Below are 27,524 nucleotides of genomic sequence, written 5' to 3'. Positions count from 1 at the left end.
AGCAGCCACCACTCCCACCACAGTAAGCACGGCATCCCCATCCCCATCCCCTACCCCATGAGCGGAGGCAGCAGCGGCGGCAGTCACACCAACTTCCTCCCCATTATCCTCACCACAGCGGGATAATCTGACTAGGTGGGTATTTTTGTATTCACAATTCTGAATGGCATAAATTAGGCGTTAACAACTGTCTTTACGAGTTTAGTCGTAAGTGACTATTGACAACATTTACAAAATATTCATATTTTATCTGGTGCATTGGGAATCTGTCTTCCTACTCACCTTTAATGAGACTATACGTGAGAGTGCGTGACCTTGCCGGCTAACTCGGCTATTTCCGGAACCAACAAGAAGGCGTAGTGATACTGTGAACCGTATATCGAAGGATCCTTCCGCGCACGGTGCTGACATCAAGTGAAACTATTTGGAGGAAAGCTTCTTTCTATGGTTTATGGCAACTGTATCGCCATACAGTTTGATGTCGAGCAACGTTTATGAAAGGGCTACACCTTCAGATACAGTGCATTTGTTAAAATTTAATACAGTTCCAATATTGATGGTATGATAATTTATTGATAATATTCGATACCTCGAACGAGAGAAAACGAGTGACTTGTTACAATGAGTTGGTTTAGTTGTACGCCACAGTTAGCAATGTTGCAGTTGGGGCCAGCAGAAGTTGGCTTTACACAGTGTACCCATGTGTGGAATTGAACTCGGGTCTTCAGCGTGACGAGCGAACGCTGTAACCACTGGCCTGTCCGAGTTTGTTACAATGAGCGAGAAGGAATCTTTAACAAAAACAGATGGGATGTCTCCTGATATGCATTGTAAATATATAGACAATACTATTGGCAATACCTGATTCCTTCCTTGACATCAATATATATATTTATTTACAGATAACACCAGTACATATTTTACTACTTAAGGACCGCACCTGCAACAGGTCGAGATATTGGAGGTTACCTGAAAAGGGGGAAGGGAATGCACGTGCATTTCATGAATTACTTATGTGAATTGCTGTATGGGGATGTCAGCGAATTTAACTATATTTAGTAAACGAGTGAGTGAGTGAGTGAGTTTAGTTTTACGCCGCACTCAGCAATATTCCAGCTATATGGCGGCGGTCTGTAAATAATCAGACAATCCAGTGATGAACATCGTGATCAACATCATGAGCATCGATCTGCGCAATTGGGGACCATTGGGAACCGGTGACATGTGTCAAAAAAAGCCAGCGACCCTAACCACCCGATCCCGTTAGTCGCCTCTTACGAATAGTATGGGTTACTGAAGATGAATTCTAACCCGGACCTTCGCGGGTTATTTAGTAGATGAGGAAAATGTGATTTTATCCTTAACCTTTGTTGTGTTGCAGGTGTATGCTACTCGTGCATTTGTCGACATTGCAAGATTGCAAGATCCATTCGTGTACCGACTTGATGGCCTGTGAGGTATATCAATAAACGCTTGCACCTCAGAATTTGTTTTTTGTATTTTAGAGAAACAATATGTTGGCGAGAAAATGACCATCCAGAGCAGAAATTGAACAGTCTGTCGACACAAGCCATGTCTGATTAATCATTTATTAGTGGTACATATGAGCTAACGCATCTGCCATTAGGCACGTACTACCTAACGCATCTGCCATTATGCACGTACTACCTAACGCATCTGTCATTAGGCACGTACTACCTAACGCATCTGCCATTAGGCACGTACTACCTAACGCATCTGTCATTAGGCACGTACTACCTAACGCATCTGCCATTAGGCACGTACTACCTAACGCATCTGTCATTATGCACGTACTACCTAACGCATCTGCCATTATGCACGTACTACCTAACGCATCTGTCATTATGCACGTACTACCTAACGCATCTGCCATTAGGCACGTACTACCTAACGCACCAGCCATTATGCACGTACTACCTAACGCATCTGCCATTAGGCACGTACTACCTAACGCATCTGCCATTAGGCACGTACTACCTAACGCATCTGCCATTAGGCACGTACTACCTAACGCATCTGCCATTAGGCACGTAGTACCTAACGCATCTGTCATTAGGCACGCTCATCGCTGCAGGTAGTGTTTTGAATGAAAACCATGACCAACAATACTGAGCTATTTTTTTAATTTTTATATATAGAAAGTCAGCCCACATAGTGTACCTTGTGAGTTTACAGACATGCTCAGAGGCGGACACTAGAGTGGTTCAGTCGGGCCTATCCCATCGCTGTCTACCTGAAACAGAGGACAAATCAACACGTTTGCTGTTAAACGCCATAACCGCTACATGACGGCGGTCTCTGGATGAACGAGTCTATCCAATGGTCGATATTATGAGCAACTACCCATGCCATTAACCATGTCACTGAGTCGGACCTTGGCGATCGGCTCTTGCTTCAAGCATAGGTTGTTGGGAACCAATTTTGATCCGTCATTTAAAGGCCGAATCAATCTTCTGGGTTTATAATGTGTTTGCATGTGTTCAGTCATTGAATAAGTCATATTTAATAAAACTGTTCTCGTCACTATATGGCTGAATTATTGCCGATGTGACCTAAAATATTAACTCTGTCACTCATTTAATATGTATTTACACGATGGAATAGTACTAAAGGTATACTCCTCTTCACTCTGAATAGGGGCGGTGGGGTAGCCTAGAGGTTAAAGCGTTTGCTCGTCACGCCAAAGACTTGGGTTCGAATCCCCACATGGGTACAGTGTGAGAAGCCCATTTCAGGTGTTGCTGGAATATTGCTACAAGCGGCGTAAAACTGAACTCACTCACTCTGAATATGTTGTGGATGCATTTCTGAATCGAGACTCGTTATCATTGATCGCTTCTAGGTCAGACAATCCAGTGACTGATAGTGTGAGCATCAATATGCACAACTAGGATACGGTGGCATGAATTAACAATGTAAGTCACCCAATCACGTTAGTCACCGTTTACGAGAAGCATGGATTGCTAAAGATAGTTCGATTTTCGCGGATCTCGAAAGAACACAAACCAGTAACATAATACATGAAACAGTCCATGTATGAGTAAATGGGATTGTGTTAAAGTCTATTTACAGAACGTTTCAGTTGTTTCATAGCGGACTGATGCATTTTAATAGGTGAAACCAGAGGAACTAAACGTCGTTGACTTATACCAACCGGACACACATATTGTCCTTACAGACCAATGGCAGGGTATGAAACTTCCAAAAAATTCAGCCAGACCTCAGGGCTGGTTTGATGTAAAACTTGCCAGCCCTGACCAAAACTTACCTGCCCGCAAATAATTTAGGCGTACTTTTATCATCCAATTGGAATTCATCATTTATGTTACGAGTGCATTAATAATGATTTATTATCCTGAAATATGATGAATATGTTCATATACATGTCTAAATTTTAACCCGACCGTCGGGCAGGTGAATTTGAGAATCTGGCAGTCCGTGTTGAAAATAACCCACCCCGGGCGGTCGGGCAGACAGGCATTTCGAACGCTGCCAATGGTCGAGTCAGAATCAACGGATCCTAAAATGTCTAAGGGACATAACTCTTCACAGTTAACTGGGGTACTGCGTGTACGAGCAAACCGTTTACCCTCAAATTACGAGGATGCAGATTAGGTAATTCTTTAAATGGACACGCGATAGCTAGTGCATTCACAGCTGGACCAGACAATCCAGTGACTGACATAATGAGAGTCTATCGACGCAACTGGGATATGATGACAATAAAGCCCACCAAGTCGCGATCGCCTATCATGACAAGCATGGATTACTGAATATCAGTTCCAGTTCGGATCATATCGGTCTGCTCATCCTTGTCATACATGTCACTGCTCAATTCAAGCATGCTGTCTGTGATGCTGGACTTACTGAGATGTCATCAGCCGGCTGTGGTGAGGACGATGGGGAGGAAGTTGGTGTGACTGCTGCTGCTGCCGCCTCCACCCACGGGGTAGGGGATGGGCATGGGGATGCCGTGGCTACTGTGGTGGGACTGGACGTTTGTCTGACAACAACAGGCATCAGAGTTGGCAGCAAAACAGGCTGGAATGAATGAATGAACGGATGAGTGAATGAATGATATCACCACAGCTGAACGACTCCCATCACACGTCCCACCTTCCACCCCCTTGTTATGATTTATCTGAGACTGAACCGCCAAGCGAATCAGTGAGTGAGTGAGTTTAGTTTTACGCCGCACTCAGCAATATTCCAGCTATATGGCGACGGTCTGCAAATAATCGAGTCGGGACCAGACAATACAGTGACCAACAGCATGAGCATCGATCTGCGCAATTGGGAGTGAGTGAGTTTAGTTTTACGCCGCACTCAGCAATATCCCAGCTATATGGCGGCGGTCTGTAAATAATCATGTCTGGACCAGACAATCCAGTGATCAACCGCATGAGCATCGATCTGCGCAATTGGGAACCGATGACATGTGTCAACCAAGTCAGCGAAACTGACCACCCGATCCAGTTAGTCGTCTCTTACGACAAGCATAGTCGCCTTTTTATGGCAAGCACATGGGTTGCTGAAGACCTATTCTACCCCGGATCTTCACGGGTCACGCAATTGGGAACCGATGACATGTGTCAACCAAGTCAACAAGCCTGGGCCCCATTTCACAAAACCATCATACCGCTATGACAGTCGTAGCGCTACGGTGGCTTTCTCAAACGGGGTCCATGCCGCAGTGAAGCATAAATACCCCACTCAGACACAGTATACTGACTCCGAGCCGACCAGTCCTTGTTGTACCCATTAATGCTGAGCGCCAGGCAGGGGCCAACAAGTACCATATTTTAACGTCTTTTGGTATGACGCGGTCGGGGATCGAACCCGCGGCCTTCCGCTCTCCGGGCGGACGCTCTAACCACTACACCACGGACCTGATGTTTAAGCCATGTGGGAATGGATCCCGAGTTTGATTGTTGTGTAACGCCGCTCAAAGCAATAGTCAAGCTCTATGACTACGGTCTGCAGGAATCGAGTCAGGATCACACATTTCAGTGATTGACATCATGAGCACGCATCGATATGCACAATTTAAATACAATGAAAGGCATCAACCCAGCGAGCCTGACAATCCGAGCCTTCCACATGACCCAACAAAAGCAAAGTTACCAGAGCGGCGTTACGCATCGAAAAACTTCAGAACACTTACTGATCAGAAGACCGACGCATATGAGGAGCTTCATCACGGGAGGGAATCGGTGGTGAAAGACTTTTTGATCGGCAGCAACTGAACGATGTAAGCACTTTAGTATAGAGCTCCGTGACTGTTACCCATCATATATATATGCAGTGGAACGCATGGTGACTGCCCAACCCTCAGACAGCTGTATGGTCTCAGCTGTGTGCGGCACCCCCAGGAGGAGGTCCTGGAAGGGGGTTGTCAGAGCATGGAGTGAAGCGCGTGGGGAACGTTTGATGAACCGGAAGCATCCACTACGACGTGCCGAGCGGACTGCAGCGAATACGTTCATAAAAATACTAAACTGCGTATATTTATTAATAATTCATATATGAAACACAGGAGGAACACGTTTTTAGAGTTATAAATATTTCATTAAAATTATACAAAATCATCTTTTTAATTCCCTTGAGTCATTGTAACTACAAACACCAATTTCTGTTTAAATATCCACAGATGTTCTACAAAAAGTTATCCAAAAGAATATTTCAAGGGTTTATGTGAGTTCATATTTGCCATATTAAAAGAATCCACTCGTGATGTATTCGGTTTATAATTTTCATATTATTCTTTTCCTACTTCGAAACAATTGCATCAAATTAACATCAGAAAATTGTGGAAATCTTAAGTGTATATAACCTTAAGTACTACAACTGACTGACTGAGTTTGGTTTTACGCCGCTTTTAGCAATATTCCAGCAACATCACGGCGGGGGACACCAGAAATGGGCTTCACACATTGTACCCGTATGTGGGGATTCGAACCCGGGTCTTCGGCGTGACGAGCCAACGCTTTAACCACTAGGCTACCCCAGCGCCCCTTAAGTACTACAAGCTTTCCATTACCATGTGAACTGTTAACTCCCTTGTATTATATTCATTCGCGTTGAAAAAGGTTCTTCGGATCATCTGAATGCAACATACTTTGCAGAATAATTGCACAATGATTCTGTGACAGTTGTGTATAGTAGGGGACTTTGTAATTTAGGATTGATATTTAGGGAGATATTTAGGTGTCAATGAATGTTGACATCATAATGAATGTTTTGAGAGTACATCACCACTTGCACTAATGACCATAGTTGTTTGTACAGTAATCGCTCTTGAAAGATGGTTGGTGTATGACGTGAAAATAGCATGTTTACAATTTTCATTAAAAAAAACCCAAACATAAAAACAGCAAGAAACAAACACTAACAACTGATGCAGGATGATTGATGGTCTTCAGTGATTTATCGACCTTGTAAACCGTCAAAATCAAGAATGACACCCCATGCACGTGCATGGGGCTAGAGCGATATGCACGTGTCACAATCCGTCGTCTTTTGACCGTATCCCCGCTTGGCGATTTAACCAAATGAGCCTTTACCACCAGTAGCCTTGGCAGCAAAGAGTGCTGACACACATGGATAACCATCCGCCGGCTTGTCTACTGGCGATTTGGACGTAAATCGACGAAACAAGTCCACTTCCTGCCGTCTAATTCCCTAATTCATGTCATAGGGATATGACGTACGTTTTGCCACATGCTTACGTCGTACTTAGTTTAATTATAAATGCCCCCAAAACGGTGACTATCCCGTACCCAACAATATCTGCTGTTCTTTTCATACATATTTTTATTCCCCTGATGGAGTAAGGATATACTCCGAAACGTTGTATTCTTCATACTAAAGTTGACATCCATAGAAACACTTCCTTATCAGTGAAAAGTTGTTTGGAGCAACTCTCACGATATGTTTACAAGTTGTCATCTTTGACGGAGGGGGCACAGCGAAAGAAGTGCTCACACGTTTCCTTCAACATATTTTCTATGGGTAATCAGATTTGTGTGGTTTCTTTTGGATATTCTCTTGGTTCATCATAGTGCAGTAAAACACTGCTGTGATGCAATCTTATATTCTAACATAAATCCATGTGTATCGCTTATGTTACAGAGATTTTTTCAAACAGCCTTTTAACGAGAGCAATTCAGAAAGTGATTAAATAGACTGAACTTAATCCTGTGCTAGCAGTTTCGGACAAGTCCATTTTAAGAAAAGGGGGTTCGTTTCATATATTTTGAATAGTCACAAACACCTAAATTGACGGTCCAAAAGTAACATTCCTCCCACTGCCACTCCACTCCACTCATCTCTTGGTTTAACCAGATATAATGGGATAAGTGAGCGAGTTTAGTTTTACGCCGCTTTTAGCAGTATTCCAGCAATATCACGGTGGGGTACACCAGAAATGGGCTTCACACATTGTACCCATGTTTCGGGAATCGAACCCAGGTCTTCAGTATGACGAGCTTTAACCATAAGGCTAACCCAGATAAAGGAAACTGATCTAACAGGAAAGGAATCACCTCAAAAATATACTTCCATCAAAATTTTACTCACTTAAAACACTCGCTATGTTATGGATATATATATATATATATATGGTTACATTTAAGATCGATTTCTCCACTCACTCACTTGGGGGAATTAACTGCAAACCATATGCATTTGAACTGCACAAGGATCATGCATCAACTTGCTGAAAAGCATGTGCAAATATCGTGCATGTGAACAGCTGCATTTTGGTGTAAAGATTTGTTATGAATTCGCCAATTTTCACTGATTTTTATCATTTATTGCACTCGTGACAATCTTTTCAACGTTACGACTGACTGACTGAGTTTGGTTTTACGCCGCTTTCAGCAATATTCCAGCAACATCACGGCGGGGGACACCAGAAATGGGCTTCACACATTGTGCCCATGTGGGGATTCGAACCCGGGTCTTCGGCGTAACGAGCCAACGCTTTAACCATTAGGCTACCCCACCGCCCCATTCAACGTTACGAATTTGTTTACAACACAGTTCATGTGTAAACAATACCTTTACACAATATGGAATATTTCGCAAACTTTTGTTAAGAACAGTTGCCTGGAGCAAGTGGTTATATTTACACTAGCGAGTCAAACTTTTGATGGGAAGTAAAGATAAATCAGGATTTCAGCCTGGATGTTTCAGCCTACAGGGAGAGTTGCCGATTTTCAGCAATCATCCTACCAGTACCTGTCGTTGCTGCAAGCCTCCAGATCCGTTATGGTACATACAGTGTAAATGACACGAAAACTACCCATACACCGGATTTATTGGATGCTTCTGAGTCGACTCAGCAGATACAAAGTGGTAAATACAAAGATCAACAGCACGACACCAGACGTCCCAAGCACTGCTAGTTTCACGTTGCGTGTGAAGATCTTAGACTCCCCCTGGTGGACGATCGTGACACGATGAGGGTCTGCGTGGTCAACGTCCTCATTTCTGAATGGCAGATTACCAATAACAGGTCTGCGGGCCTCTTGGGACGCCGGTCTGCGGGCCTCTTGGGACGCCGGTCTGCGGGCCTCTTGGGACGCCGGTCTGCGGGCCTCTTGGGACGCCGGTCTGCGGGCCTCTTGGGACGCCGGTCTGCGGGCCTCTTGGGACGCCTCTTGGGACGCCGGTCTGCGGGCCTCTTGGGACGCCTCTTGGGACGCCGGTCTGCGGGCCTCTTGGGACGCCTCTTGGGACGCCGGTCTGCGGGCCTCTTGGGACGCCTCTTGGGACGCCGGTCTGCGGCCGTCTTTGAGGCTCGGTTTCAAATCTGTCTCCATAGGAGCTCGCTCTAACGTTGGATCTTGAAGGACGAAGAACTCAGCTGCTACCATTTGCAGCTCCCCAGCAGCTGAAAGTCAATACAACTGTGGTTTAAAAGCCAAGGTGTTTTGCTTCGACGATTTACGTATCTCCAAATCAATCATACATAACGCGATGAAGAAAACGTTTAACTACGTATTTTATATGACTTGGTGGAATACATATTAAAAAGCCCGGTCTGTTTCAATACAAACCCCGATCATAGCATTTCATGAAATTTAAAATCTCAGATGAGTCCGTAATAACAAGTCTTTAATTTATGTGGATCGAGTCGGTTTGCTCCGGTAAACTTAGCCGCCATACCTGTGCTTTGGTAAAACCGTTTTCCCACAACAGGAAACGTAAAACCTGACAGACCCACCCTGTTGAAAGCCCACTCCTTCCACCTCCGTGTCCCCGGTGCTGGCATGGACAACCATGGGGGGCTGATCAGCATCACGCCTGAGTCGGGCGAGGGTAGCATCCTCATCTGCATCACGCCTGAGTCGGGCGAGGGTAGCATCCTCATCTGCGTCACGCCTGAGTCGGGCAAGGGTAGCATCCTCTACTTCACACGTGGACTAATTAACCATACAAAATACATACTTGTCAAACACTCAGATAACTGCTGATCACTACACGAAATGGCACGCATTCTTATATTATATTTAAAAGGAAATCTGTTTATTATAGTACACTGATACAAAACACAATGGAACACAGCTGACGGGCTTCACTTGAAAACAACCAGAATCGACAGGTTTGCCAGGCCCTCGAAATTTAAGACGCAACATCGGATTGGCGCAATCTCAAACTAATTAAAAGAAATCTTCCAACGTGTAGTGTCCACGCTTGCGAATGCATGAACTGTATAGTCTCGTGTCCAAGTGCTTGACCTTCAGTGACAAATTGTATTTGTGACAAACTTACTATGCAACAAAGGTACCATTACGAACTTTATACGATAATCCGTATGGTTCCTTACCAAGTCCAAACGCAGTATTATTGGTCCCTCGTGCACCTACCCCAATACAACCCCCCTCGGTGCCACGTGCACCTACCCCAATACAGTCTCCCCCCTCGGTACAATCTCCTTGTCTACCGTGCACCGTGCACCTACAACCTCCGAATACAATCTCCTTGGTCCTTGGTCCGTGCACCTACCAATACAATCTCCTTGGTCTACAACCTTGGTCTGCACCTATCTCCCAATACAATCTCCTTGGTCTACCGTGCACCTACAACCTCTACCGTGCACCTACAAATACAATCTCCTTGGTCCCCGTGCACCTGCCCCAATACAATCTCTACCCTTGGTCTACCGTGCACCTGCCCCAATACAATCTCATTGGTCTACCGTGCTACCTACAATCTCCTTGGTACAATCTATCCTTGGTCTACCGTGCACCTACCAATAACGAAGCTACATTTGAAGTTACCGTGCACCTCTACAATATCTTTGGTCTACCGTGCAGCTACCAAAGATCTACTTGGAACCTACTAATACAATCTACTTGGTCTACCGTGCACCTACCTACAATCTACCATCTTGATCATCTATGAAAGCTTTTCTTCTTGTCACGGAACGGGGTCCGACCATCTTGATCACCTGAACAGCCTTTCTTCTTGTCAAACGGGTATCATGTACCACACCTATGGACAGATTGGGCACATGAGTGCATATGGTTTTCCGCCGCTTTTATCAATACTCCAGCAATATACCGTCGACATTAGAAATTGGCTTCATACATTTTACCCATGTGGGAAATCGAACCCGGATCCTCTGAGCGAACGCTTTAACCACCAAGCTAACACATCGCCCCAATTGGACATGTCTGAAGTCAACTCTTTAATGATTAATCTTCAGCATCCCATCCCATGTTGGAGGCTACCAACTAAGAAAGCTACTACTACAGTCTGTTTGCATTGAAAACGTACCGATGAATTTCACTTTAAACAAAAGCATATCACATAAAGTGAAATTAAGATTGTGAATCTTCATAATTTTACCTTGCCAACTGAACATTTAAAGCTCAGAATTTTATTCAACTTAGGATAAAATTTGTTTAACAAATGATCATAGTTTCAAACCTCTATTATTGGTTTGTATTCGTGGGGTTAAGCGCAGTAGTTGGAACAGTGAAACAAAAGCACGTGCGGTACGTGATGAGCGTTAACTTAGACTACCGTAGAAACCAACCATTCTTGTTCTCGAGGTTTCATTTAATTTGCATACCCCCTTGTAATACAAACCAATAACAGCGATTTGAAACTATGATCGTTTGTTAAACAGCTTATCCTAAGTTGAATAAAATTCTGACATTTAAATGTTCAATTGGCAAGGTAAAGTTATGAGCATTCGCAATCTTAATTTCACTTTATTTGATTTACTATTTTGTTTAAAGTGAAATTCATCGATAAGTTTTCACTGCAAACAGACTATAGTCGGATGTAATGAAACCCGATCAAATCAAAGGTGTCTGACGTACCCATCAGCTAATATGGCAGAAGACTGTTTTCCATCTGGAGTTACGACCTCACATCGTACGGGCATGAATCCAAGACCCTTCTCTTCCTTTGAAGCTGAAAAGGTACCGAAACACGTAAAAATAGACTTGTAATCCAAACTCTGCGTCTGTCATTCAACTTGTCATTCGTAATACTTACCTGCCTTTACTACTTTGACTATCTGCTATTTGATAAATCTGCTCTAGTTGCACTATTTGAGGATGTAACTGCGAGAAAAAAAGGTGGACTTAGTTTAGGTCCTGGTTTGGGTAAATCTGTATCAGAAATGTATCAATCGATTGATACTCTGAACCACAATCCATCCCGACTAACATTTTCCCGTTGTCAAAACGTCACGCTTTCGTTACGTTATTCTGTGGCATCGATTTACGTCGTCAACGTTGTGGCCTGACGTTGTGATACGTCATTTTTACGTCGCCACTAGGTTGAGTAAGCGAGTGAGTTTAGTGTTTCGCCGCACTCAGCACATTCCAGCTATTTGACGGCGGTCTGTAAATAATCGAGTCTGGGCCAGACAATCCAGTAATCAATAGCATGAGCATCGATCTACGCATTTGGAATACGATGACATGTGTCAACCAAGTCAGCGAGCCTGACCACCCTCCCGTTAGTGGCCTCTTACGACAAGCATGGGTTACTGAAGATCAATATTCTACCCCGGACCTTCACTCCACAGAAGTTGAAGTTGTTTGATGTCAACGTATTTTACATTGTCTTAACGTTCTTCTTAACGGCAATAGTTGAATAGTTTTCCCAGTAGTGAACAGTACAAAAGAAATTCACTTCAATGTTTATTCGTCAATTTGCGGAAACGTGTTAGCTAGGATGAAATCAGCCAAGACCGTCTGGCCGTCTGACAAATGGGGAATGCTGTTTGGCAAAGACTCACATTCGAAAATTCCAAAATATACAAAAACGAAATCAATTCTTTCAAATGATTAATCTGCCATACCATCAACGGAACTATTAAATAAAAGAAACCTTTTTCACTTCGTTTGAGTGGTGTAATATTTAATTGTTTCTCTTCACGAATAAACCGTAAACATCAGCCAGGACCGTCAAGTATTAGGCGCTTGGCATTCCTTCCTTGATTATCCTTCTATACTGAAGTTTCATGCAGAGTGAATTAATAAATAATTCTCAATGTTCTCGCAGCTTTGGAAATGCAGGCCCAGATGTGATGAAAATAGAGTAATCAGGAGCGTAGCAAGCCAAGTTTTTCATGCAAGCCCGATAAGTTGCGAAGCTTTATATTTAGATCGTATTGAGGGCTTGTCCAACTTTCATGGTGATCTTTAGCAAACGTGACAGCCCGTGGTTTTTTTAAATAATGGTAGCTGCACCCCTGGTAATCACACTTCAGCTGGTTAATTTATCTATTAAATGTTTCAATAGCAACTCTATTTTACTTAAAGACTAACCACGTTATAAACCATTTAAATTGGCAAAAAATAAATTAAACAACGGAAAACGTATTTTTTTCGCCCCTCTTCTTGCTGGTTGAGGGTGCAGAGAAACAATATAATGTACGGATTGTCATACGCAATCGTGAACCAATGATCAACAAGTTCAAATCTTCCATATATTAAACACTATTTGATATTTGCAACTAGCATTCATATAGAATCATTTCAATGAGTAAAAACTTTTCCAAACCTGCAGAGGTTTTCAATTCTTTGAAGAGAGTCGTCCTTGGGGTACATATTATGCATTTTCCGGCTGAAAAATGTCCTGTGACAGTTGTATCAATGTTTTTTGAATAAAAAGATTGTACAATAAATAAACTCTTTTATTTATTATACGGACCCTACCTCACGGAGTTACCTCCCTTAGCGCATGCGCACCAACTGGGTAGGCTCCTAGACCCGTATCATCATTCCTTCTGCTGAATTCTCATCAGTGAACAGAATTGCGGGGAGGTGGGTGGGCCCTACCCCAAGGACGACTCTCTTCAAAGAATTGAAAACCTCTGCAGGTTTGGAAAATTCTTTTTCAGAGAGATCGTCCTTGGGGTACATATTATGCATAAACACAGACTCCCAAAGACCGGAGGCCAGGGAGGAGGGAATTCTGTCCAAGCACACACAAAATATAGCGATCGTATCATGGAAAAAAATTGAACAGACGCCATAACACTCACCTGTCACTCGACCCAGTTTCGCTTCCGCGAGAGGCATTATGGGAGGGGAACTGACAGGGAGGATTTGTGCTCAAAGACGACCTCTAGCATAATGAGACATTGCACGTAGTGCGAATGTCAGTGAAATCCGACCCACTAAGTGGCTTCTTCGTGAGAGCACCGTAGGGGGAAAACAAAAATACCACTCACTAACGATATCGTAACTCCTTAGAGAATCGAAAGGGGGTACAGGTTCTCTGAGTGCTCGTAGCAGACATGTCAATAATGGAATCATTGTACAGGAGCGTCAACACAAACCAATAAACCAAGACTCACTTGGTCAGGGTGGCAGGACACTGTCCACTGGAGAGAACAGTACGACCAAAGCTCGCACGATTGCGTGAATGTGTATCGAGCTGATAATGGCGTATAAAAGTGCTTGGCCGGCTCCAAATAGCGGCAGAGCAGATCTCTTCAATGGGGAGTGCCGATGCAAAAGCTTTTGATGCGGCTACTGCCCTGACCGAGTGAGCCTTCAACCCCTCAGGGGGAGGCTTGCCCTTAGCCTGATAAGCGGCACAAATACACGATACTAGCCAGCGAGACAAAGTTTGCTTGCTCGCTGGCAGACCAGCCTTCCCGCCGCCACCGTAACAACAGAACAGCTGGGTACCCGTACGGATCCCCTGCGTTCGTTTGATATAGACTTTGAGCGTCTTACGGACATCCAACGGGTGAGTGCTCGTAGGAGTGGTCCCCGATGTGGAAGGCTGGGTAAGAGTAGGAAGTTCGATAGGAGCTGTCACATGGAAAGCGTGATCGACCTTCGGTCGGTAAGTATCTGGGAGGCGAATGCTGACACGATCCGTGTGAAACACAGTCAGCGCCGGGTCGGACGACATAGCATGTATATCGCCGACTCTTCGACCAGATGTTACCGCCACCAGAAACACAGCTTTCCAGGTCAACAACTGAATGGAAATAGCCGATAGGTGTGAGAAAGTGGGACCGGACAGCCAATCGAGCACGATCGACAAATCCCAAGGTGGACTGGTTCGCCTGAGAGCAGGTCGAATCCGTTCCGCGCCAGCTAGAAAGCGCTGTACGAGAGGGTGCTGCCCCAGAAGAGCACCATCGACAGGGGTGTGAAAAGTGGAAATAGCGGTGGAGTAGCCACGAATGGTCGAAGCCGCCAGGCCTTCTTCCAAACGAGCTTGCAAAAACTCCAATACTCGGACTAAATCCGCAGAAAAGGGATCTGCAATGCCCCTATCTGCACACCAGCGCGCATAGCGGGACCACCTATCCTCATACTGAACGTTTGTCGAATCCCGCCTCGAAGCCAGAATTGTGTCTGCAACTGCTGCAGGAATTCCGCGTGCCTCGAGGTTAGACCTGACAGAGGCCAAGCCACCCACTGAATCCGTGGATTTGGGTGGGGCGCTCCGTTCTGAGTGAGAATGTCCGGTCGCAAAGGTAATAGAACAGGAGGCTGAGCCAGAAACCTGAGAATTACCGGAAACCAGCTCTGTGACGGCCAAAGCGGTGCCAGTAGCACAAGTAGCCGAGCTGGCTGGGTGGACAGCTGTGAAAGGACACGGGGAATGAGTGGTAACGGCGGGAACGCCCAGAGCACTTTGCCCGTCCAATCTAACAGGAAGGCGTCGGCAGCCAACGCCCTCTGGTCCGGTATCCGAGAGCAGAACACGGGTGTCTGATGCGTCCCGCCGGACGCAAACAGATCCACCTCGAACGACCCGTACAACTGGGAGATTACTGTGAATATCTGCCTGTCGAGCATCCACTCGTGCGGGGCCAGGATCCGGCGAGAGAGCGCATCTGCTCGCACGTTCTCCAGCCCCGGGAGATAAACAGGGAGTACCTGACAATCGTACTGGTCGCTCCAGAGGAGAAAGTCCCACGCTTCCCGGAGGAGCGCTGGGGACACCGTGCCTCCCTGCTTCAGGATGTACGACATGGCCGTCTGGTTGTCTAACTGAAGACGGACTACCTGGCCACGGACATGCTCTCTGAAGCGCTCGAATACCAACCGCACAGCTCTCAGCTCCAACACGTTGATGTGAAGGTGAGCTTCGGCTTCGGACCAGAGTCCGGAAGCCGACAGACTGCCCAGAACGCCCCCCCAGCCCGTGAGGGACGCATCTGTCTGAACTGTGAGAGCTGGCGTCGGGATTTCCAAGGGACCCCCTGGTGAGATTCCCGACATTTGTCCACCACTGAAGGTGAGGTGTCAACCACTCGGGGACTGTGAGACTGCGCTCCAGATCCTCCGTGTGAGTCCACAGCCGAGCCAAAGCTTGCTGTATGGGACGCATCCTCAACCGCGCCCGCCACACTACAGAGATCGTCGCCGCCATATGGCCCAGTAGACGGAGCCAAGTCCGTGCTGGTGCCTGGGGCTGGGAGAGGAATGAAGATACCATCTCCCGAACTCTGGTGACCCGGTCGGGCGACAAGGAAACGAGATCCTTGTTCGTTTGGAATCGCGCTCCAAGAAAAACCAAGTCCTGGGTGGGTACCAGGTCGGATTTCTTGAGGTTGATGATCCACCCCAGTCGAGTTAGAATGTCTATCACTGTGTGAGTAGCATCTTGACTCGCTGGCTGTGTTAGTGCTCCGAGCAACCAGTCGTCTAGGTAAGGGTAACAACGCCTTCCTTGCGAGCGAGCTAGGGTAGCTGGGACTAACATGAGCTTGGTGAACACCCTTGGGGCAGTCGATATGCCGAAGGGGAGCACCCTGAATTGGTAATACATCCCGTCGTAAGAGAACCGGAGGTACTGCTTGAACGAGGGATGTATGGGTACATGCAGATACGCATCCTTTAGGTCGATTGACGTGAGCCAATCGCCGGGCTGAACAGATGAGATCACCGAGCGCAGTGTCTCCATCTTGAAGGATGGTACTTCGAGCATGCGATTCAACCCCTTGAGGTTGAGAATCGGACGGAACCCGCCGTCTTTCTTCGGGACGAGGAAGTACGTGGAGTAAAATCCCGCCTGTTCCTCTCCCGGTGGAATGCGCTCGATTGCGGACTTGTCCAGCAGAGCCTGAACTTCGTCGCGCAATATGTCCGCCCTGGCCTGGCATGACGGCACCGGAGTGCGTCGTATGCCGGTGAAGTCGGGCGGACCTCGCTTCCACAGTGGGAGATGGCCTATGCTGACCGTGGCCAGCACCCAAGCGTTGTTGGTAGCCTTCTCCCATTCCGGCAGGAATAGAGAGAGGCGGCCTCCCACTGGGATATGGGGTAGGAGCGCGTGCGTGGACCCTAGTAGCGGAGCTGACTGGGTGTGACACACGGCTTGAGCGGCAGCCTGTTGGGTTAACGGGAGGTCGGGGCAGACCTCCCGCGCCCGCGAAAAGGCTGGGAGCTAGTCGAGGACTGCTCCTTGCCCCTACCCTTGGCGGACCTACTCCTCCGCCTACCCCTACCAAGCGGCCGAAGCCAGCCGGCAGACTCGGGTGTAGGCTGCACCCCGGCGGAGGAAGGTGGCACGGGAGCGCGGGGGCGAGACACCCGCGGGTGCTCCAACAAGGCCTTAGAATCCTTGAAGGAGGTAGCTGCAGCGGCAGCCTCCCGTATGACCTGCTGTGCCCCGGGAAAGAGGGTCGCTCCCAGACGGAAAGGGAGAGCCAGCAAGGTCTGCTGTGTTGCTGCCGAGTACCTAGACGTCGACAGCCACAGCCTGCGCATCCCCATGACTGCGCACATCACCGTCGACGCAGCAGACCGCAAAGAGTCGCGCGCGAGGTGAGCCTGAACTTCCGACAGCTGACGGAGTAGCACGACATGCGGCGACACGTCGCCAGCATGCCCCTCCGCCTCCAGGGCCGACCTCTGTATCGAGGAGAGGTAGGCCTCATGGACCACCACCCGCACCTGCTGCATCGCGTTCCGGTAGACCTCCTCGTAGGTCCGGTACGCGTGCCGCAGGGGGGCGCCCGCGAGGGCAAAAGGTGGAGTGAGGCGCCCTTGCCGAGCAGCCGGAGCTGCTCCGGAGGAAGCCGAGCCTCCCCCCAGGGCGACGGAAGTGAAAACACACTCGTCAACGATCGGTACGACGAACAGGGAATCCTCCCCAAGCTGGTAGCGCCGCACGAGTTCAGGTAAGTCAAACCTGACTCGGGTACCAGACAAGAGGGGATCGACCACGTCCGCGACCAACGATGGCAGAATGCGGAGCTGCGTCTGTGAGGGTTGCCTAGGGGCAAACGCCTCGCCAGGCAAGCGGAACTCAGTCGAGTCCACGCTACCAGCAGGCACCGCGGCCTGGGGTAGGCCCTCGGCAATTCTCTGCCGGACCTCCCGCAAGGCCGAAGCAAAACGGAAGCCGCCGTCATGCTCCTCGACCTCCCCAAGCTCCATTGCCTCGGCGTCCGAGCCCGAGTCAGAGGCTGGGTCTCCTCCGTAAGAGGACCCTAACCCCGACCCGGTGGACTGCCTAGCGCTGGGCACCACAGGAAGGGAGGAACAGACCGACTGCTCCACGTCAGCGCCAGCCGGCGTGCGTGGACCCCGGTCCCGAGACGCTGGAGGCAGGCCAGGCAGAACTGGTGCCTCCGCTCTCATGGGGCGGGTGTGCGCAGGGACCGGAATACCAGGAATACTCAACGGCCCAAGCGCAAGCTCCGAGAGGGGGACTGGGAGCACCTCCCTCTCCGGAGCAGCCGAGGCGTCCGGATCCGAAGCCAGAGGCAACGGATCGACAGACGCCTCAAGGCTGAGGGATCGAGCCGAGCGCGGCGATCCCACCCCCGGACTCTCCGCCCCCCGTCCGGAGTGGGTGAGGAACTCCTGGCGGAGACCTCCAACCGACTCCCGAACGAAGGACTTCATTGAGTCCATCTGCTTCTGAAACATCGACTCCATTATAGACATGTCAAAACCACTCGAAGTGGTAGGAGAGGGGGAAGGGCCACGGGATTTTTTTCCTTTTTTGGACGCCCGTTTAGATTTTGACGGGGGAACCTGCGTCAGGTCCCCTCCCGCCTCACGCATCTCGCGGTAAAACAGGGTGTCGGCCGCCCGCCTCTTCTGTGCCCGGGGGGAAAAGGCCAGACAAATTGAACATGTATCAGCCACATGGCCCGTCTTCTCCAGACAGGCCACGCATTGGGAGTGACTGTCAGCCCGGGGAATACTTCCCCCACAGACCGAACAACAGGTAAAAGCCTGAAACAAACACGTAAACATGTTAGTTAACTTGTGGCCAGAAGCAGAGAAACACGTAGAAAACATTGAAAACTACGTGAAGGTTACCACGGAAAGTAATAGTTGGTTTTAAAACGCAATATTACGACCACGCGGCACGCTAAACTTCCCGCCATGGCAGAGCAAACTTGCGTAAACCACGGGAAAGTTTGCGTATTTTGATAGTACTTATACAAAGTCACAATTATGAAACAACCACTGTAAGGCTTTACTGTTATTGTTTTAGACAAATAAAACCAAACATACAGGTGGTGTCTCAGACATCTTAAAATACAGCGCCGTACGGCTCATGAAAGGTAATCACAACGAACGTCTGTTCAGGGCCGTGACAGCAGAAGGAATGATGATACGGGTCTAGGAGCCTACCCAGTTGGTGCGCATGCGCTAAGGGAGGTAACTCCGTGAGGTAGGGTCCGTATAATAAATAAAAGAGTTTATTTATTGTACAATCTTTTTATTCAAAAAACATTGATACAACTGTCACAGGACATTTTTCAGCCGGAAAATGCATAATATGTACCCCAAGGACGATCTCTCTGAAAAAGAATAACCGAGGTGCTTTCTCATTTCCACAATGTAATGTATGTGCTGACGATATATCCCGAGGTTTCAGTTCCACGTCTGGTTGCAACACTGTCTATCGTGATACACGTCCCTGCCTTCTATATGCTGCTGAACCTCGTCATCGAATGAGTTTAGTGAGCGAGTTTAGTTTTACGCCGTACCAAGCAATATTCCAGCTATATGGCGGCGGTCTGTATATAATAGAGTCGGGACCAGACAATCCAGTGATCAACAGCATGAACATTTATCTGAGCAATAGGGAACCGATGACACGTGTCCACCAAGTCAGCGAGCCTGACTTATTTATTTGTTTGTTTGTTGTAAACGCCCCAATATTCCAGCGAGATGGCGGCGATCTGCAAAAATCAGGTCTGGACCAGACAACCCAGTGATCGATAGCCTGAGCATCGATTTACGCAACTGGGATACGATAACGTATGTCAACCAAGTCAGCGAGCCTGACCACCCGATCCCGTTAGTCGCCTCTTACAAGCATGGGTTACGGAGGATCAATATTCTAACCCGGACCTTCACGGGTGAGAGTAGTTTAGTTTTACGTCGCTTTTAGCAATATTGTATCAATATCACGGCGGGGGAACGCCAGAAATGGGCTTCACACATTGTAGTCGCGTGGGGAATCAACCTGGGCCTTCGGCGTGACGAGCAAACGCTTTAACCCCAAGGCTACCCTATCACCCCCTTGTCATCCAGTTGGCGACATCTAGGGATGCTTGATTTTAAATGACAATTACACCCATTTGGGAATTATCGTAAATATCGTACCTTTAGTGTCCCTTAAAATTATCAAAAATCATCCACATCTTATTTTGCATCAAACAGACATTCTATTCAATAAAACAAACTGACAGTTCAGGTGCGAGTGGTTAAGTTCAATCTCAGCATCGAAATACTTAAACCAAGTCCACTCACACGTCAATAAGAGGGAGGCTTTGTTCTGTTTCATCCTTGTAAGTCTCGAAGTTGCATTCCATGAGAAACTTCTCATCCTCATCAGTCTCGAAGACGGGGCTTCCACGACGAGAGAGGACCTCAATACTATAGATACGTCGGTGCGGCATTTTCTGGAAACGAGAAATGACAGGACTGATCAGATCGTGTTGAGCTGATGTCAAGTCAGCTCACGTCGTGGTCTTGTTTCTCTTGGAAGTCGCAGGCCATCTCCAACCACAACTCCATGAAGCCGACATGCATTTCACTTGCTTACTGACACCTTGTTCTAGAGTTTGTCTGAGCTGTCAAAGACTCTACTCTGAAAAGGTCATTTAGGACCATTTCCGTGTCATAGGTCAGGCTTTTATTTGTTTCAAACAACGTCCCGATTTTGCTTTTAGTCTTGGCCTGGTTTTGACAATAATTTAGAACTAAGGCCATTACTTTAGGTGAACTTTCTCGACTCATGAAACTGAACTTTGGCATGCATGATTTTCTCACGAGTTTTTCAATATCAATATCGACTATTTTGATGTCGGTTAGTGTGCTATGTTTTTTTCCGACTTTTACAAAAGATATCTTGCAAATTTGTTTCAGTAAAAATACGAGAGTTTTGAATTTATAAATAAACTTGGTAATAGTCCGATATCGACATTTTCCAAGAGTGAGTGAGTTCAGTTTTACGCTGCACTCTGCAATATTCTAGCTATATGGCGGCGGTTTGTAAATAATCGATATGGACCAGACAATCCAGTGATCAACATGAGCATCGATCTACGCCAAAAGGATACGAGGACAAGTTTCAACCAAGGCATTGAGCCTGACCACCCGATCCCGTTAGTGGCCTCTTACAAGCATTGGTTACTGAAGATCAATTCTAACCCGGACCTTCACGGGTTACACTTTTCAAGAAAGTACACACTAGAGTTCAGTAACTCAGTAAATTGTATTAACCTTTGTGAAAAGTGACCTTGTCTCGCATTTTATCATGCATTGTCACTACTGCATTGCAGTACCCGAGGTGTTTCATGGGCAAATCGAATGGAACTTAACCCGTGTGAATGGTATTGCAAAGTGTGGAACATGCGTTTGTAAAATTTAACTGAACCGTTGTGGGGAACCTCAGTTCTGAGATTTTGGAGAACACTGATCACTGGAACCATATTTAACATTTTAATTATACGTACCGTCATGACACATTTGCTGCTCTTTCCAGACAAGGCGACCTCCAGGCTCCACGTCGCCTTGGCAACATCTTGTTTGAAGACACAGCTCCTACCATTGTGCATGAATGCCGAGACGGTTATACTGTCCCCGAAGTAGTATATTGTGGCGGTGTTGTCCTTCAGCGTCCCACACGTTATGTTAACTAGAACAAAGTGTTAACGTTAACATGGAGTCAATGCATGGCGAGGAACCAGTCGATAAAACGATTATTTATCATGAAGGTATTACAGCTTGTTCGCTCTAACGACTATTTCCATTTACTAAGTTAACGACCCAGGAAGGTCCGGGTTAGAATTGGTCTTCAGCAACCCATGCTTGTAAGAGCGACTAACGAGATCGGGTGGTCAGATTCGCTGACGTGGTTGACACATGTCGTGTCCCAATTGCTAATGCTGTTGATCACTGGTTTGTCTAGTCCAGACTATTATTTACAGATCGCCGCCATATAGCTAGAATATTGCCTGTGCTGCGCTAAAACAACCAAACAAGTTTACACGCTTTGAACATCGCCAAATATCACTGTATGCATCTCGTCAGAACGGTCAACAGTGTTCGGGGGTGGGGGTGGTCGAGTTAACAAAATGACCAGCTGATCCTGACAGATTACACTAAAATGGGGCGTACAGGAAGTTATTAAATTGGGGATTTAGCAACAAAATAGTGATTGTAGAAGACTGCAGTTGTCTGTGCCATATCACATAATAAAGATACACCGTCGAGTCGAAAATGATGGGAGATACCGTGAAGTAACTGCAAAATGACTAAAGGAATTCACAAGGGCCAAGCCTTTACTTCGAAACAAACGTACGTTCGACACAACCGTATTTGGAATTTGACTTGACCCATTTCGATCAATGACCAGCATATATCCTCATTTGTTTGATACCTGATGGTCACGGACTGGACAGAACTATACCAGACCGACAACCTAAAGTACTGTCAGAAATAGAAAACAAATATTTTTAGGCTGTTACTCTGTATCCTTAAAATGTACACATCAAAAATTCTATGTCGAAATATCCCACATCGGCCTAACCGGGCGTTCAGTGGGATGCGTAATAGGATAACCAGAAATTCATGTTCACTCGTAAAATTGGGCAGAACTTACAAAACATACAAGCTGCTGAAAACAATAGTCAGACTATAGATGGCAATTAGGTCGCTCAGCCAGGTATGACGACGGACTGTCGACTCACCTGGCATGAAATGCATGTGCTGCCCACAGACAAGGGGGTCATCTCAAAGACATGCTTTTTCATGTGTGTTCAATATGTCATCTATTGATTAACATCTTACGTGTCTTTCTTTCATGAAGTTTATGTTGAGATGTAAAAGAGCATCATACCCATAGAAAAGCTTAAATCAGCCATCGTATTAAATGTCTCAATATACTTGACCACCCGAAGATCGACAGGACTGGATATTATTTGTTAATTGTTATGACATGCCGTTTACTTCCCCAGTTTAATTCCCCTAAATGAATATCACATCTTAGCTGATATCTCTATCCCCCAGCCCGACCCAACCACCGTCTGCGACACCCGTCGTGGTTTTGATTTTGAGGCGACCCCTCCTGTTTCTATTTATATTGATAGCGAGACTCCATGGTAGCTTCATCCTTAATATACTGAACAGCAAAAGAAACGCAAGTCTGGCTTTTTGTCAAGTTTGTGAATAGAAGACAACCAAAATCATGTCCCATCATTTATTCTATAGACAAACCGTCAATTTAACAGCTGAAAGTTGCTGTTCACATTGAATTGCAATAAGTTCAAATTGATCACAGTCCGTCAAATGGAGATACCCCTGAACGCGATAAGTGACGGTCTCTTTAGTCGCGTGCATGGCACCCTTGAGCTTGCATATAGGCAGTGCAACGTGGCCTCTTTGAGTTCATTAGAGTCTGAAAGAATCCCTGAGGCAATTGGTTCCGCTCAAAAACCAATCTCTATTCCAGTTGTGCAAGTGTGAGTGGCTGTCTACCTGCACCAATCCTCCGTCCAATTTCGTCCCAGAATGTTCAATGAGAGCCATATAACGGGAAAGACGGCCATGGAAAAACGTTAATGTTTTGAGCCAGATAATCCATCGACACCCCTGCTGTGGGCGTGGTTGGCGTGTCAAAATTTTCCCCACATATGGCCTTCGGCAGTGGATTCCAGCAGCCCGAAGACGACGCCTAATCGTATCGCTGGACACTGCTCCCCTTGACCCATGAACTAAGGCTGCTGTTACTGTTGGTGCTTGAGTTCGGTTCCTTAGATGAGCGACCCGGATGAACCGATCTTGCGCATGAATCCTTTGTCGCATTTTGTCACTCGTTGCCGTCCGGTACGGGGACGACCAGCAGCAACCCCGGTTTGCTGATGACGTTGAGCACGTGTTCCATACCTCGTGGTGTAATAGTGGTATGGAGATGACAGAACTGACTGCCCAATTGTCTAGCTACAGCGGTTGCAGAGCTCACCTCCCATGCAACTTTCCAATGGCCATTCCTTTCTAACCTTAAATATTTCAGTTCTTAGTCTAGGCATCTTTGAGTGGCGTGTACATAAAGGGAAGGATCATTCTACAGCACACAGCCAAATGCATAGCGTCAATACTGGACTGTACACTATTTTTTTGACAAACTGGTGCCTTTGGTAGTTTGGGATTTCTGTATAAAATATTTGTGTGTGTTTATGGCAACAATTTCGAAAAAAATTCCTCCGGTGAAATGCATGCTTTTCATCCAGAACTGTCAATGCACGTGCAAAAATTATGGTTTTGCTGCACTGTTGGTGTGTTTGTGCGAATGGTTCGTATGGACGTCAAATTGCATGACATCATCTCATCTTGGATCATTACGTCACTTTACCATGAACGTTCCATAAACATGAACGCTTACCTTCATGAGATTTCATTTTTCCGAAACTTGCGTTTCTTTTGCTGTTCAGTATGAGATTTTTATAGTTATTTTAAAGTTATTATTTTACGCCAGCTATCGTTTGTAGTGAAGCTAAGTCTAATTTCAAAAAGGGCTATCAGTAACTGTCAGATGATTTGTTCTTTCCAATTTCTGGAGCCTGGGGATTTTCATCTTTTGATGACTCTTGTTTTGATAGGTTAAAATTAAAAGTGGATCGTCTAATTGCACCTTTGCATTGATAATTTGGAAAGCCTGACATATCTCATCTTAGCCTTCTGTCAATCATCATCGCACACGCTTACCTACATGCATAAAGCGTGAAAAGCAGGGGTGGTCAGTCATGTTTTCTAAAAGTATTGTTTTATAGTTACAGTTTTAAAGTTATCCCCTTCGCGTCACAGGTATTTTCCGATATATTTTGATATTTTGTGAAGCTAAGTCTAATTTCATCGTAAAGGGCATGTAAAAGTGTCTTTGTAATACAAATCATCGCATCACATTAATTTGCATAAAGTCATCCAGTATTTTTTATAGCATTTCTGCTAATTTGCATTTCTGCACTCCGCAATCTAATCTCTCCTCTGTAAAGTCCTTTTCCTAATTGCCTATCTCCTCAACACTGAGACTGTCGTTAGGCCGAACTTAGTTTAACAGATATTCCACACTTTCACATATTAACTACATAAATTGTAGATATAAATGTGAAAAAAAGTTTGTCTTTAATGACCTCACTCACTGCCTGAACATAATGTTTGTTGGGCGAACACGCTGCAGACTGTACACTTGTATGCGATAATACCTCATACACACCAATTATAGTATTCATGTTTAAAGAGATTTCTATTGTACACATTTCGAAATTCTGTTCATAACTATAAAACCTGATAAATGTCGGAATTGAATAATTCGGCCAGGTCACGATTGTACGTAAAGAATCTTGACGTCAACAGGCGAACAAGTGAACACACGGTGACCAAAGTGAGTGAGGTTAGTTTTACGCCGCTATTCCAGCAATATCACGGGGGGGGTTTCACCAGAAATGGGCTTCACACATTATACCCATGTGGGGAATCGAACCCGGGTGTTCGGCGTTACGAGCGACCCTTTAACCACTAGGCTACGTCAGACTCGACCCTGAGAATGGGACAAGCCCGAGGCATTAGTGATCTTTCCCGACCAAGGTTCCAAGTAGGGGTTTCGAGAACGAAAAGGCGAGTTTGTAAAATCGAACCTACCCCGACCGGGCGTCAGACGTTCACATGACACGGAGCCCAATCCCACCTGAAATACAGAACAGATCAATGTCACCGTGTAGGTAAATTCTGGAAATCCTGGAAATACGACATGCACAAAATGAAGAAATACATTTGTTAATTTGAACAGTCTGAACATTTAATGAGTATTATAGATATCGTGTTTCAGTACTCACCGATATTAGAATGAAAATAATTGACCTCATTTTTGAACGGTCAGAGGTCACCCTGAAAATATAAAACAGTTAATGGCAGCTAGGGGACTGTTCGGTATTCATTTGTAAAGCTGCATTCGGTAATATTCCAACGTTATGCTCATTCTGAAAATACTCAATTTCGGACCAGACAATCTGGTGATTTCATAGATCATTGCAAGTTGGATAGACGATATTCTGCAACAAAGTATGCAATCATAACCAACTGTTCCCGATTGTCGCCTCTTACGGTATATTCGTGAAGAACAAAGCTAGAACTGGTCTTCAGCAACACATGCTTGTCCTAACAGGTGATTATGTGATCGGGCGGGTAGGCTCGCCGACTTAACTGACACATGTCATCGTGTATAGACGTCATTGTGTAGATCGATGCTCATGTTGATAAATGGATTGCCTTGCCCAGACTCATTTACAGAGTCATCATGTAGCTGGAATATTGCCGAGGGCGGCGTTATAGGACATACAAACAAAAACTTACGACAGTAAGATTCTGAACCTGGTATTAAAGGACGTCGAAAATTCATGATTGACAGTATGGAACACTAGACCATCGGTACCAAATGTTGTCAACGTAATACATTCAAGTTTAATTGCCTTTAATTTTTCGTTATGCCTCAAATCGCTGGGTCACGATTGTTCGTGAACAGGTTGTCACCGAGCAGACATGGTTTATATTTGGTATTTTGGTGAAGTACGCTGCAGTCCTAGTATATTTTACCTTACACCCCATACTAATTGGCAAGTTAACATATATACCCACTTTTGAATGCATCTTTTTGAAAGGTGTATCAATATTACTTCATTAAAACAAATTGTCTCTTCTTAAACAACTATAGGGCTAGGGTCGACAAACTATCAACCACCTTACGGGTTGGGAGGCTTGGAAATATGAGATTGAGAGTGCTATTTAAGTTTTATCACAAAAATGGTGTTTCTTTATTTTAACATTATTTAATATTAATTAACACTTTAGAAGAACGTTATGTGTTTGCAGCATATTGGCTACCAGTGTCTATCAGATACTGAAAAAATATTACATAGGTTCGAATTTACAGGTACAATTCTAATTGGCAACGGTGTATGGCAACCTTCTCTCACTCTGAGGATAAATATCGGCAACCTTGTTGGTATCAAGGTGTTTTTTTTGCAGTTTGAAAAAACACACACGTTAATTCTTAAATACTCTCACTCTGAACAATGAAAATATATTTTTAAATCTAGTTGAGGGTTGATAGTCTCACCTGTGCTGGATCATGCCGACTGGACAGTAATTTTGTCCAACAGAGGTAATGCACGAGCATGTGGTAGGAATGTTCCGTTTAGGCGATGTATTAACGTGGCCGTGAACTCTACGACACATGTTCCACCGTTTTAATATGGTGGATTTGTTGTTTAATGCCGCACTGTTGTTTAATGCCGATGACATGTGCCAACTAAGTCAGCGAGCCTGACCACCCGATCCCGTTAGTCGCCTCTTACGACAAGCATTGGCTACTGAAGGGTCTCCACCTTGATGTCCACACAAGTCCAGGGTGGCATCAGGGTGTTAAATCTTTCGGGTGTTGTGTGGCTCATTCGAGCCATTCTTGTGAAGGTTGAGGGTCAGAGTTAGTCATTGCTAAATAAACGATGGGACGCGACAGATTTGCAGATG

General features: G+C 45.9%; 1 long non-coding RNA gene and 1 pseudogene across 1 annotated transcript; both read right to left on the bottom strand.

Moving 5' to 3' along the window:
- Positions 1 to 2,127: 2,127 nt before the first annotated feature.
- On the bottom strand, positions 2,128 to 5,524 carry LOC124273337. The gene is made up of 3 exons (XR_006897616.1): positions 5,186 to 5,524; positions 3,889 to 4,062; positions 2,128 to 2,254 (listed from the first exon to the last, which is right to left on the bottom strand). It is a non-coding gene; the product is annotated as an uncharacterized LOC124273337 (long non-coding RNA).
- A 2,799-nt stretch (positions 5,525 to 8,323) lies between these two features.
- Positions 8,324 to 27,192, bottom strand: LOC124273320 (annotated as a pseudogene).
- Positions 27,193 to 27,524: the final 332 nt, after the last annotated feature.

This window comes from Haliotis rubra, unplaced genomic scaffold (genome assembly GCF_003918875.1).
Source record: "Haliotis rubra isolate DU_JTF1 unplaced genomic scaffold, ASM391887v1 Scf18, whole genome shotgun sequence".
In the NCBI taxonomy this organism is placed as follows: domain Eukaryota; kingdom Metazoa; phylum Mollusca; class Gastropoda; order Lepetellida; family Haliotidae; genus Haliotis; species Haliotis rubra.
Note: the sequence above shows the minus strand (reverse complement) of the source record. Positions and strands in the feature narration are given on the sequence as shown.